General features: G+C 32.0%; 2 long non-coding RNA genes across 2 annotated transcripts; both read right to left on the reverse strand.

Moving 5' to 3' along the window:
- Positions 1 to 1,874: 1,874 nt before the first annotated feature.
- LOC123707709 lies at positions 1,875 to 5,816 on the reverse strand. Its single transcript, XR_006753519.1, has 5 exons — positions 5,717 to 5,816; positions 4,016 to 4,062; positions 3,866 to 3,947; positions 3,344 to 3,448; positions 1,875 to 2,066 (listed from the first exon to the last, which is right to left on the reverse strand). It is a non-coding gene; the product is annotated as an uncharacterized LOC123707709 (long non-coding RNA).
- Positions 5,817 to 8,864: 3,048 nt separating this feature from the next.
- LOC123707710 lies at positions 8,865 to 10,423 on the reverse strand. The gene is made up of 3 exons (XR_006753520.1): positions 10,315 to 10,423; positions 9,543 to 9,673; positions 8,865 to 8,913 (listed from the first exon to the last, which is right to left on the reverse strand). It is a non-coding gene; the product is annotated as an uncharacterized LOC123707710 (long non-coding RNA).
- Between the last annotated feature and the right edge of the window lie 2,858 nt (positions 10,424 to 13,281).

Consider the following 13,281-nt stretch of genomic DNA (forward strand, 5'->3'; position numbering starts at 1 on the left):
TGATTAAGAGTCTATCTATTAGTATTTCGTTGAAGCTTTTCGAATGTCAATTGTTTTCAGTTTTTCGTATCTTTAACTTAAAATTGTTTCAGCATATTATTTATATTTTTAAAGAGAAATAATTCCCAGATTGTCCTAAGCCATATTAAACTTTTTCCATCTTTGCCGTAAACACTTTTGTATTATGAAATTTTAGAACACAGTTTAAATACAATAATCATATTTGACGCCGCGAGATTGATACTAGAATTATGTATTGGTTATCGTGAACTTTTGATTTTCAAACGCCGATTTGAATTTCGAAAGAATAATGACCAGTGCCATTTGAATTTATAAAAACATCGCTAAGTGTGGGTATCGTTCATCGGTCTCTGTGATTGCTTCAGAGTATACTTTGTAGGTCAGAGTAACATACAATAATTACTTAAACCAGATGTTAAACGAATAGTATTACGTTCTGTTGACATTTCTTTAGTTATGAATAACTTTAGCGAACTAAAGCGTTAAAAGTAAAGTGATTATAACGTTATAACGTCCCCGGGGAACAAATTCGTAAAACACTGTTACCTGTTATAATGTTTTTTCATTTTTGACATTCTTCGGTATTGAAATATAGCTATAAAATCCATTGGATCGAACCTACGACCTCATGGATGAGAGTCGCACGCTGAATCCACTAGGCCAACACTGCTCAATATGAAAAAAATCTGAAGGATCTTTTAATCTACGGAAATTTGTTTATGCACAAAACAATTTCCGTATACCTAATTTTACCTTCTCTGAAATATATTGCAACGACAGTATAGTTTAGTTTATAATTCTACTAAATTATCATAAAAGTTAATGCGAAAGTTTAAAAACTAATAATGACTGGTAATCATATATCCCTGTTTCAGCAAGGTGATTGATAATATTTTCGCGACAATAGTGGTAATAGATTTTTACGTTCTAAACATGCGTCAAATTGTGGCGTCGGTAAGTGTGCTTATTGTGTCGTCCGTAATTATGTTTAAACAATGGTAAACGCTTTTGCTTTTCAGTCTAATTAGATGAATAACTTATGTATTTTGTTAGTTATAACTATTTACACTAAATTCATTACAACAATTTTAAAATCGTCGAATGTTAAAAAGCGCTTTCATTTGATATATATAATTGTATACGTAACTTAGACCTAGTAATAACAGAAAATAAAAGTAATAATAGAAAGTAATTTAATAAATTTAAATCTGAGGTAATTTGTAGTAGTTTGTGAAGTTTTGTATTTTTTTTATATCCGAGTTGGAAATGCATTTGCGCATCCCCTCCTCTCAAAGGTTGCAGGGGTATGTAGGAGTCGACCCACGCCAAAATATCTGCTATTCAGAGACTGGGTGAACAATACCCACTAAATCCACCTCGAGTAGTTCCTACAAAGCCATCGGGACAAAAAGGGATGTTGAATTACTGACCACTGTAATTACCATCCTCGGCCTAGAACGTTTTGCTACGTTCTAAACCTACACAGGAATCTCTATAGTTTGATGCCCACTGCATACTATAGAAACTCAACCGTGCCCGCCATGTACGGGTTTAAGCACTCGCCCGGTACCGTACAAACCTACCAGAGGCCGAGGACGACTTCGTTCCTTGGGGCAAGCGATAGTAAACACTTGTGTAACTTGAAATTTAACGCAATCCAATCGGATACTTAGTGATTTAAAATAGATAGCCCGGATATACTAAATTTACCATAAGATTACCATAGTTCCCGGCGAAATTAAAATTATTTTTGTTCGACCACAAAAAGTTCCCAGAATCTACATCGAATTAAGACTCAGTGACTATGTTATTGTTTATTTTAGTGTTTAATATTTGTAAATAAAACCATTGAATTGATTTAAAAAATTCTTGGTATATTATGAAAAGACATCAAATGAAGCGACAATTCTATCCAGTTCATCTTCGGTAAAACAAAGCAGCATGATGCAGTATACTCTACGTCTGTCCACGTGACTCTCTCTCAACATTGACGAATAGTACTGGTCTTCATCTGGTGAATATCGCTCTTGGTCTATTTTACATACCTGTTTTGAAAAAAATCATCGTCCTTTATTATTACATTAGATTATCTATATTTTCTCTGTGTGTTCAAGTGTTGGAGATTAGCTTAGATTTACATTTTTTTTCAAAATTTTTGTACTTAAGACGTAGCCGCATAGATACTTCTTAACAAGGTTGCTATGCCAACATATAAACTTTAAACATACAACATATTAACCTTAAAAATATTTTTTACTAACATTACATTTCCAAAGTATTATGTTACGGTTTCTTTAAGGAAGAGTATAGTACCACGATATACAAGTAGCCTTTAGCTCCCCAAGCAAGCGATATTTTGCTTTGAAATGAGAGCAAGATTTGAGGTACGAGGAATCGCACATTACATTAACACATCGTTTCTCAAGCGGGGGGTTGTGAACCTTGGCGGGGTCGAGTTTGTTTTAAAAAGTTGTCTGTAGAAATAATAAATACAAACTACATATGGGTAAAAAAGATTCGTTAAAAAGAGCGCGCTATGTACATATAATATTATTATAATTTTACAGTCTCGGGGTCGGAAGTCTGTTTTACTTAACTTTTTGGCTTTTGCGTGGCTCGCGTAACTATGCACTAACAGTTTCTCCCACCTCAGACTAAACCACAGTCTGTTTGCTTGCTTCCCTCATGTTGTACATTTACAAAACAAATCGCATTTATTTTTATAACCATGGGTACGAAAAAGAAGATGTCTTTTATTTAAGAATTAAAGTGAAATCATTTTCTTATTCAAAAACACTCAACAAAAAAAACTGAGGTGGTTCCGGAACGAAATAACTCGTATACCGAGGTACATACAGACTCCTAAAATGCCGCGTGCACTTGTGAGGCAGAAGGCAGCATGAGTGTCCATTAGCAGCTGTGTCATTAACCATCAGCGTCGTATACTTCCAATGATGATGTAAGTAAGCAAGTATGATGTAGTTCTCTCACCTTGGAAACGCGCGGAATAAACGTGGAATTTTGTAAGCGTGATGACTGCCGGTATCGTTATTGGAAATTACAAAGAAATGACTCAGATAACTCTGGTCACCTTCCTATTTTATAGACAAATACATAATTTAAATATTTTATTTATGTTACATTATTATAATTAATTTAAATTATTAAATTTATTAAATTATTATAAGAAATTGTAGAAGTAATATGTAATTATAAGTGTTATTATAACTAGCAGGAGGCTTACCACATCATGCAACAATCACCGAATATGGGAAGCACATCGCCTCGCAATTGGGTACAATAAATTAAGAGAAATACATACCTTTTTACCATTTTCATTGAAACATGCCAACTCTTCAAAATGTGAGTTTATGTTTGACTTAGGATTTCTGAAGTAATTCTTTAGTTCTGAATATCGACCTAAATGCTGGAATAACAACTTAAAAATAAGATACATTAAAACAAACATATCTATAGCTACACTTACAATGTTTATTTAATTTTTTGATATCAATAGAATCCTAATAAGCGCAATAGGCAGTATACATTTAATTCTGGCAGCATTTCCTCACTGTATTGCGAGAAAATAAGATAAATAAGATGTATAAGATTACCATTGAGGCCAGTATTTATTATCTCTCGTAATTATAACGAGAACATCATGGGGAAACCGCTATAAATCAAAAACGAACTAATGAACAAAATGAACGATTGTCATCTACAAATCCCAATCGGCCTCTGTGGTAGATAACTCATATATCCTTATACGAAAGCTGTATTCTAACTATTCGTTCTGACAAACAATTCATAACTCTTCAAATTAAAAATAAAGGATAAAACATACTTCTGGATCGGAAGCTCCACTTTTTCTAACTGTGTCTTGCGGGAATTCATTTGGAAATATTCTTCTTAACTCAACATCTTCACTAGAATAATTACATACGATTACTTTGTATACAACAGGTGAATATTCATGAATGTCAAAATAACTCACTAAGTATAAATAGCTCCGCTATTTCGTTTTATTAGCAAATGAAGAACCTAAAATAATTGTTTGTAATTAGTCAGTAATTGTATAGCCTTGTATGAGATATATTGATTAAAACTTCAACGTGTATGTAAAGATTTCAACAGTATAAACCGGGATATGAAAATTTAAAATATTTATTTTTGCCTTTAGAACTCGATATGTCAACTTAAGCCCAAAAGCTAAATTTCATTCCAAAAAGGTCAGCATTATCTCTGGTCTATCAAATATTTTCATTATCTATATCTTCTCGGGGATTCCCAAGGAAGCTCAGAATGTAATTTTTGAACTTGTTCAGACTATAAATTATAGGTAAATTCTATTGACATTCTTAATTTGATGAAATATATAATAATCAATACAAATCATTTCATTTGGCAGAAGTCAAGAAAAATCATCTTTATCACATACATATACATATTATTAATTATTAATTATTTGTTTTGTCTTTAGATTTTACGTTATTTTATTTATTTATTAACACTTTGTTACACTACAGAAAATAAAAATTGAACATAATTAAATAAAAAGGAGGGCAACTGGCGGCCTTATCGCTTTCGAGCGATCTCTTCCAGGCAACCACAGTGAGTAAAGACAAAAAATGTATTAAATTACATAAGATAGGCAAGTAGTGTAAAAATACATGTTATACACAGTTATTAAGACAAAAACTAAACAGGAACAACAAAAAAAAAACAAACTAAACTAAAAAGATGATACATTTAAAATAGAAAGTAAAAAGTAAAAAGACACATAAATCACGATAATTTAAGATACGTCTCACGTCAGTTAGTAGTTAGTAGTTAGTACGAAAGTTAGGGATACGATGTGGACAGGTAATGTTTGTACAGAAGAAATTTAAAGGAAGATAGAGAAGGAGCTAAGCGAATAGGGGCGGGAAGTGAATTCTATAGCCTAACTGCGGAGACCTTAAAGGAATCGCCAAGAAAGGAGGAGTTATGCGATGGAATTTGAAGGGTATAGTTTTCGGAAGAGCGTAAGCTATAGTTATGGGCTCCCAAAAATTTGAAATCATTTTTAAGATAGGAAGGAGTTTTAGGGTTGAACAGGATGGAATATAGGAGATGAAGAATATGAGCATCACGTCGCTGACGAATCGGTAACCAGCCTAGCCGCTTACGGAACACAGAGATATGATCTTACTTTCTTAGACCGAATATATAGCGGATACAGAAATTTTGGAGACGATCAAGTCTATTTAGCAATTCCTCGCTTAGATCGGAGGAGCATGAATCGGCGTAGTCCAGTAAAGGCAGGAGGAGAGATTGTGCCAGTGAGGTTTTAGTGCTAAAGGGAAGAAAATTACTAAGACTGAATTTTAGTTAATTATAGGTTTTATTTTGTGTTTTTTTGTTAATTATTCATGCACTTCTTGTATGTTACCGTCTATAGGTGTTTCTTTTTCTTTGTTGTTCCAAATCAAGGTTGTCTGGAAGTAATCGCTTGTTAGCGATAAAGCCGCCCGTTGCCTAATAACTTATGTAACCTGCCTATTTTATGTGTATGTTTTTGTATAAAGTAACGAAGCCTAAGCCGTCTTTTAACTACCTATAGATTTGATATGTAAATCAGTATAAAAAAACAAAAAACTGTTTTGTTCCTAGAAACCCACACTAGGCCTTCCGTCCTTATGTTCTGACTACTTACAATGTAAGAGAATAAACACTTTCGTTGCAACATATTCAACCCTTATTGATGTTTTACTCACAAACTGTTAACTCGCTGTTGTGTTTACGATAACAAAATCGTAAAATAGTGTTCAAATCAAAAGAAAATATAACATTGCACGTGATTTCAACAAATAATATAGAATATGTTATTCCGGTCGGCAACGCACTCGCTAAACACCTGTCAATATGACACAATCACAACATCAGATGAACCTCCTGCCCGTTTGCCTCCTGCTATATAAAAAAATATTATAATTCAACTGGCTGACGCCTCAACCGTTTTGCCATATTAATCATTTTTATTGATTATTGGTAGCGCTTACATGGCTATTAATATGGGATTTAGAGGTAGAATAGTAAAATTAAGGGTCCTATGTATTTTTAAACTTCAAACAGTTCGCTTACAAACACACTTAATCAGCCCTTCAATAAACAGCCTAGCCGATTAACTAAACGGCGCCGTTTAACTAGCGGCCTGAAAGATGATCAGCCAGTTGATCAAATAGCTAGGCCAAGGCCTAGCCTGTTGACTGTTAATTAAAATTTAATTTCACTTTCTGTCACTCTCAAACTTGAAACGAAACTCTTTAAACTGTCAATATGGCGTCGGCAAACCACAACTTTGATGGTGTTATCCAGAGTTTCATGAAAAACAACAAGTAAAATGGAAGAGTGTAGTGACAAATAATGACTCTATAGTACGAATGGCCCAAGCTTTAGCTATCCAGTTTTTTAAATGTTGTAACAAACGCTACGGCTGAATATCTTTCAGGCCGTTAGTTAAACGGCGCCGTTTAGTTAAAAGGCTTGTTGAATGAAGGGCTAATTAAGCTATTTGGCTACGTCACATACATCGCTAATATAACAGATCTTATTTATAATTCAAAAGTCTTACTAATAAATAAAGTTTATGTCTTAAGTGACACGAGTGTAATGAGAATAAATTGTATAACAGGTATTTGGTATTTCAGTTTTATAAATATTTCGTAGAATAACTAGAAAACCATGTTTTAATCTTAATGAGTCTATTTCTTTAATTTATCCATAATATTTACTTCACTAATAACACACAGAGGCGTTGAGAACTTTGAGAAATTTTTCAAGGTTCGTAACAGAGAAGGCAAATTAGCCAGTCACAAACCAGATAAAACGTCCTCAAAACTATTCACTGTTATAAGAGAGGCCCTGGACAGAAACCCGTGGAATCAGATGTCCCCTTACTGACCACGGCGCTGAGACATGAGCTACCGACTACACTTAAATAAAATAACCTAAAATCACATTAAACATGACATTTAACATTTCGCTATTTAGTGTACACTTTTTTATAAACTTTAACAATCAATTAAAAGAACCGGTTAAAACTTACACATGTAAGACTGGTACTTGATTGTAACTGCGCAGACGCAGTGATTCTTAAAATTGATCTAATTAAGCCTTTTTTAATTTTCTTGAAGAACAGGTATACGATGTTGTCAAGAAGCTTGAATTTAAACAACAATTTATAAAGTTACTAGCTGCCCCCGCGAACTCCGTTTTTCCTTAATGTGGTTTTAGTTAGCCTTAATACCGTGACACGAAAGAATAATTCCACTGTATTATCGTCACTATAATTTGAATTTGATTTACACTTCGGTCTAAGTAACACTACTACGGTCTAAGTACTACTACACACTAACAACGGCTATGCTAACACCAAAAATTTCAAAAGTAAAAATAATTGAATTTCACGGTATTTCGTTCGAATAAATTTAATTTATACTTTAGCCTCAATAACACGTGGTAATCATGATATTGAATTGTAGCTTATATGACACGTTTGTCGGTTTACCATAGCAGTGCCATCTATTGATTACTTACTCAATCCAGTCGAAAAGTATCAACATCTGTTAGAATCTTTTGGAGTTAACAGATAATTGTGCGAAAATAAAATTGCGACTATAATTAAAGATCTAAGCTATCCTATCTCTTAACTTGGACCAGACTGCTCACGGTGTGCTAATTAAATTTAAAATCGGTTAAGTAGTTTAGGAGTCCATCGCGGACAAACATCGTGACAGGAGATTTATAAATATTAAGATATAATAAATGTATAAACTGATTTGTCTAAAATTGAATTTTTATCATGTATTTGGAAAGAGAGGCGCTGGACTGAAACCGGTGGAAACAGATAGTCAGCTCTAGGTGCTCCGTTGCTGACCAAGACGCTCAAACATGAGCTGCCGATTAAAGAAAGAGACTTGTAAAGCCCATTTATTCTGGAATTATTTAAAAAGTAAACAAAGATGGCGTACTGTTAGACCAGAGACAATATTCACTATATTGTATATTAATTTATAAATGTTTAATTATTGTTATGTGACAATAAAATTAACATAGTTAGCATTGAATTATTATTTGAGATATTATTGTATAAAATATATCGAATCTAATTACTAAAACCCTATTCGAAACAAGTTTGTATTATATTTTATGAACTTTCACAGAACACAAATCGTTCTCCACAGCTCTTCTCTTTGACGATATTTCAATGGTAATAGGATATTGATATGTTAAAAGTGATGATTTTTTAATTATTTAAAAAGTAAAAATTCACGTATTTTTTTCAAACCGATTATATACATATCTAGGTTAAAATTTAAATAGGCATAGGAAAATGTGTAGTAATTAATAATCGCAATATTTTCCACGGTAACGTGTTTTTAACTTGAAAGTAATTTAGAATAAATGTACTGTAGGAAAATCACTTTTACCTTTCTTCATTTTATTGCAATAAGCAATTGTTTTTTGAATTTTTTTATAATCTAATCTGTAATCTTAAAAAAAGTAGTCATTAAGTTCATTAAGCAAATTAAAGACGTACGAGTATATCTAAAACGTATTTATTTTGATACACTAATCTAAAAAAATTAAGCTTTTAAGCAACAGAAAACAAGTATGTTAAAAAATATCGGCATTATATCATCATTGATTCAAATTATTCGTCTGTCATTAAATCTAAAACTATTAACTATTGGTTGAAACCCATTCTCATCAGCGATATATTTTAAGGAATGGTGAAATCCCTGTGGATCTATGAAATCATATTCGCCTCTCACTGCGTAATTAAAGCCGCCATTGCGTGGATACAATCCACCAACTTCGTTTCTATGCGTTCCATCCGACGTTTGAAACCTAGAAAATAATCAAACCTATAATGATATGCTTCCATGTCTGCTCATAATTATAGTAGAAGAAATAAACTGTATTTATCTCGAAATCAGTATGATGACAACATTGAATTAAATACATTCTTCGAGGGATCGTAATGTTCTTATTAATGTCAAAATTAATCATTAATCGTGAATTGCTATTAATATATTTAATGAAGTCGATAAAAACTGGTCTCTGAGCTTATTTGGAATACACGAACTGTCTAAATAATAATTCTGTACAACAATTTAATATATATTTACGCTGTGGTGTTATTTGTGTTGAGACAAACTTTAATTATACATTTATAACTGAAAATCCTTATCAATATTCCAAAAGCTTGTCTATAATTTGGGGTGAAATAGGCAAGAGGCTGTTTAATCCTTATGTACAATAGATTATCTTGCCAATTATGCCGACATCACATTGTAAATATTTATATTTGCACTGGTGTCTTTCCATAAACCAAATCACTTTTGAAAACAGGTAAATGTAGTTTAACAATCCACTTCAAAGAATCAATAAAGAGTCACGTCGTATTATTAAATCACCAAGCTAACATGACCGTTAACATACTACCAGTTTGTGTAAATTAACGAAATAATACTTACTCAAAACTGTATTGTCCTAATCCATTGTTATTTATTGCGAAATTTTCTAACCTGTCCAGAGCATGTATGCTTTTAGTACACATTAGAATTAGTAATAATACGATCCTGAAGTCACGTGATATAGTCATAATCTGAAAACATTTGAAACGTGGACTATAGTTTTTGTTGCTATGGTTACATTTGGCAATATATCTATCGTTACCATGGTTACTAACACGGTTCTTTAATTAAATTCTTTAATTTTACGTAGTGTATAGAGTTTTAGCATACATATTAAAAAAATACATTTTATAAACATCTCAGAAAATATCAGGAAACTGATTAGAATTTATTTATTTACACTTCGTTACACTACAATATAAAAAAAATTGAACATAAATCAAAAGGAGGGCAACTGGCGGCCTTATCGCTTACGAGCGATCTCTTCCAGGCAACCACTGTGAGTAAAGAAAAAATAAAAATGTATTAAATTACATAAGGTAGGCAAGTAGTGCAAAAATACATGTTATACATATTTATTAAGACAAAACTAAACAGGAACAAAAAACAATGTATTTAAGTATTAAAATATAGTAAAATGCGAATTCTATATAATCTATGTCATATATAAAAATATAAACCTGAGGGTTACTCGGTTAAATTTTGGGCGAAATAATAACTGTATCTATTTGATGGCCTAAGAACCTATGAATTAAAAAAATACTATGAATTAAGCATCCATCATAACCATTGGTAAATTACAAGAATATAAAGAGTAAAATAAAAAACTTACCAAATAATCATTGAATCTTAAGTAAGCTGGACTAATAAATTAACAAAAAATAAATCAACACATCACTTCAAGTCTATACGAGGACAACTGCACACATCTTATATCCAGTTGTATCTGAGGACCTCATTCCTTATCCTATTGAAGTGCCGAACAAGTCATCGACACTATGGAATATCACATGAATATTTAATTTAAAACTTGTATATTAGATTCTAATCCAATATTACCGACTAAGTTCTATGCTCCTAGTACGTCTTTTGTATTTGTAATAAATATAGATAAATCACTCTCATAAATCATTTTTTATTTATTAATTTGCTTATTAATGTAAAAGTTAAGTTTATTGGCTTCTGTGTATTCGTTAATACATACACATTGAAACATAAACACAAAACACAGTATACATTAATATATACTTAGTCTGGCCATAAATACTGTTACAATTGAAAATTATCAAAATATTATATTTGAAATTGTAATCTGTCATTTTTATATCATTGTTCATTGGGTTTTCTCATTTTGGCGTCAATATAATGTACAATATTTTGCGATATTAAAAGGAGTACTTTGTATATATGCTTTTTTTAGTTACGTCACTAATAGTCTCTAAATTCTATACATTTGAAACACAAGCAAACAATTATTCACAAATAACATTATTTATGCTCCATTCTAGTCGTTTGCGATAACAAATGGACCTGCGTAGTCAACTCCTACAGCTAAAAAAGGGTAATCTGGCGTAATCTGCTGTTCTGGGAGATTTCCGAAGGTTTAGGTTGAAGGGTCCCAAGTATACGCCTTCAAATAACGCACCTATTATCTACCCTTTGAGCAAGACAACGCTCGTTAACTGGGCAGAGAACCTCATTCATAGCTGCAAGAAGCAATAAAGGACAAGCATGGATATGCCTTAATTGCGTTAGAAGTTATACTTGGGTAACGAAGTTATACGTAACAAGATAAAAATCTTTTCAAAAATTTTATATTTCGTCGAAAAAACTATTTATTTTGCCTTATTTTGTAGAAAAAACGACCCTAACAATAGAAAATAATTTACTCTCATCATTTTTGGAGAATTATAACTTCAAACAAATAAAATGTTGACTATAGCTAACTTCAGGGTGTCGGTTTTTTGTCACGGTGTGCGTGTGCATTTTTCCCTAACGCGCCAAAAGATGTACAACTTCAATAATTGCGCAAGTTTTATAACAGGCGCAACTTTATAATATTATTGTAAGGTAAAATATATAAAATTGTCAATGTATTAATAGTAGTTTATGCAACTGTTATATAATAGAGGGAATTAAAACGAGCCGCAGGCGAGTTTCAAAATAAGATTACACGAGTGTTTTAATACCTAATTATATGCAGTTAAATACACTACCTTATTTAATCTCATGGCTACATTAAATAAAATGCAATATAAAAGAAACAAATTATTTATTATAATAATTATTCACATTTTGAATACTGCAATATGAGCTGAATAACAGGCTGGGAGGCGCTACAAGAGCTAGTCGTTGTCGGGGTTGACAATGGAACGTTTATATTAATTTCATTTTTATTATTTTCTATGGACTTGAGTATTGAATTGGATATTAAGATTTTGTTAGTTATAGAATCGTCTATATAGCCTTCTGCACTGTTGTTGTTGACTTCCACCCTCCGTGACACTTTAGTGCTGTTATGTCTCCTCCAGCATCGATTAGTAAGGTCGCAGAAGTTCTGCGGAAGCAATGTCCCGTGTACGAATCTGAATTTGGAAGATTACAAACTACACTCATGTTTTAATACCCTCTATTATATGACAGTTGCGTAAACTACTATTGTTATTCTTAGTGTCGTTTTTTCTACAAACAACAAAATTTTTGAAAATATTTTTATCTTGTTACGCAAAAGAAGTTTAACTTCTAAAGCGTGTAAGAATAACACGCGTAACATTTTATTTAAAGTAATTAACAGAAATGTGGATTGGCCGGGAACTATAGAACGTATAACATTCCTCTGGTCGGTCAAGTCATTTATACAATCGAAGATGTTTTTACATCCCGCATCGTCGAACAAACGTTAGCAGAAACTTTCCAAGAAATAGGCTCTCTCTACTTCTGTTCTACTACTGTCGGTACTGTGTCCTACTTCTACTCTAAGCCGAGGCCAGAGTAGAAGTAGAACACAGTACCGATCATTCAATTCATGGTTCAATTTTTTTGTTTATTTTCCTTATACAATTATGGTTTCTTCTGCTACCAGTAGAGCATTATAATCTCCCACGACGATAAGATTTCTATGTGTGTAGTTTGTTATAGCTCTTCTAAGGTCTGCGTAGAAAGAATTCACATCGGTGTTACTGACGTATACCTTAGGGCAGTGCGTACGGTGTGTGACCATTTTGTGTTGATTGTGTCATTGCAATTTTCAAAATTCGTTCTGATATTGCCATAAGATCAACGACATTCTTTTTAAATAGTTCTTTGAGAAGAAATTGGACTTCTTATGTGCCTGGTGGTAATTCATGAACTAAATAAAGAAAATTTTAATTATAAAAATACTAGTGATATAGAATTCTTTTTTATTGTAAAATGCGGGGTGTGTCTATTTTTTTTAAGTTTTTACCTATTATACTGTGTCTTAACAAGGTCAATTATCAAATCACTAGAGAACTAAACGTTTAAAATGTATCAAAGGATAGATTTTTGTTAAATAATCATATACTAAAAACATAATAGATTATTGTGATTCATGAATTATTTCAAAACATTTTTATATTTTATTTATTATTATAGAATATGTCGAAACAAGTTTGACTGTTAAATTTCTAAACTTACATAGAAACCACAAACAAACTTATCGTTCTTTTGTTAGGTTTTGCGATTCCAATATGTTTCAGTTTATAGTTCATGGAACGTAAAAAAGACTATTGAATTTAAGAACCTAAACTCATCAGAATATCAACTGGACTGTTTTAAG

The sequence above is a fragment of the Pieris brassicae genome, chromosome 3 (assembly GCF_905147105.1).
Source record: "Pieris brassicae chromosome 3, ilPieBrab1.1, whole genome shotgun sequence".
Classification (NCBI taxonomy): domain Eukaryota; kingdom Metazoa; phylum Arthropoda; class Insecta; order Lepidoptera; family Pieridae; genus Pieris; species Pieris brassicae.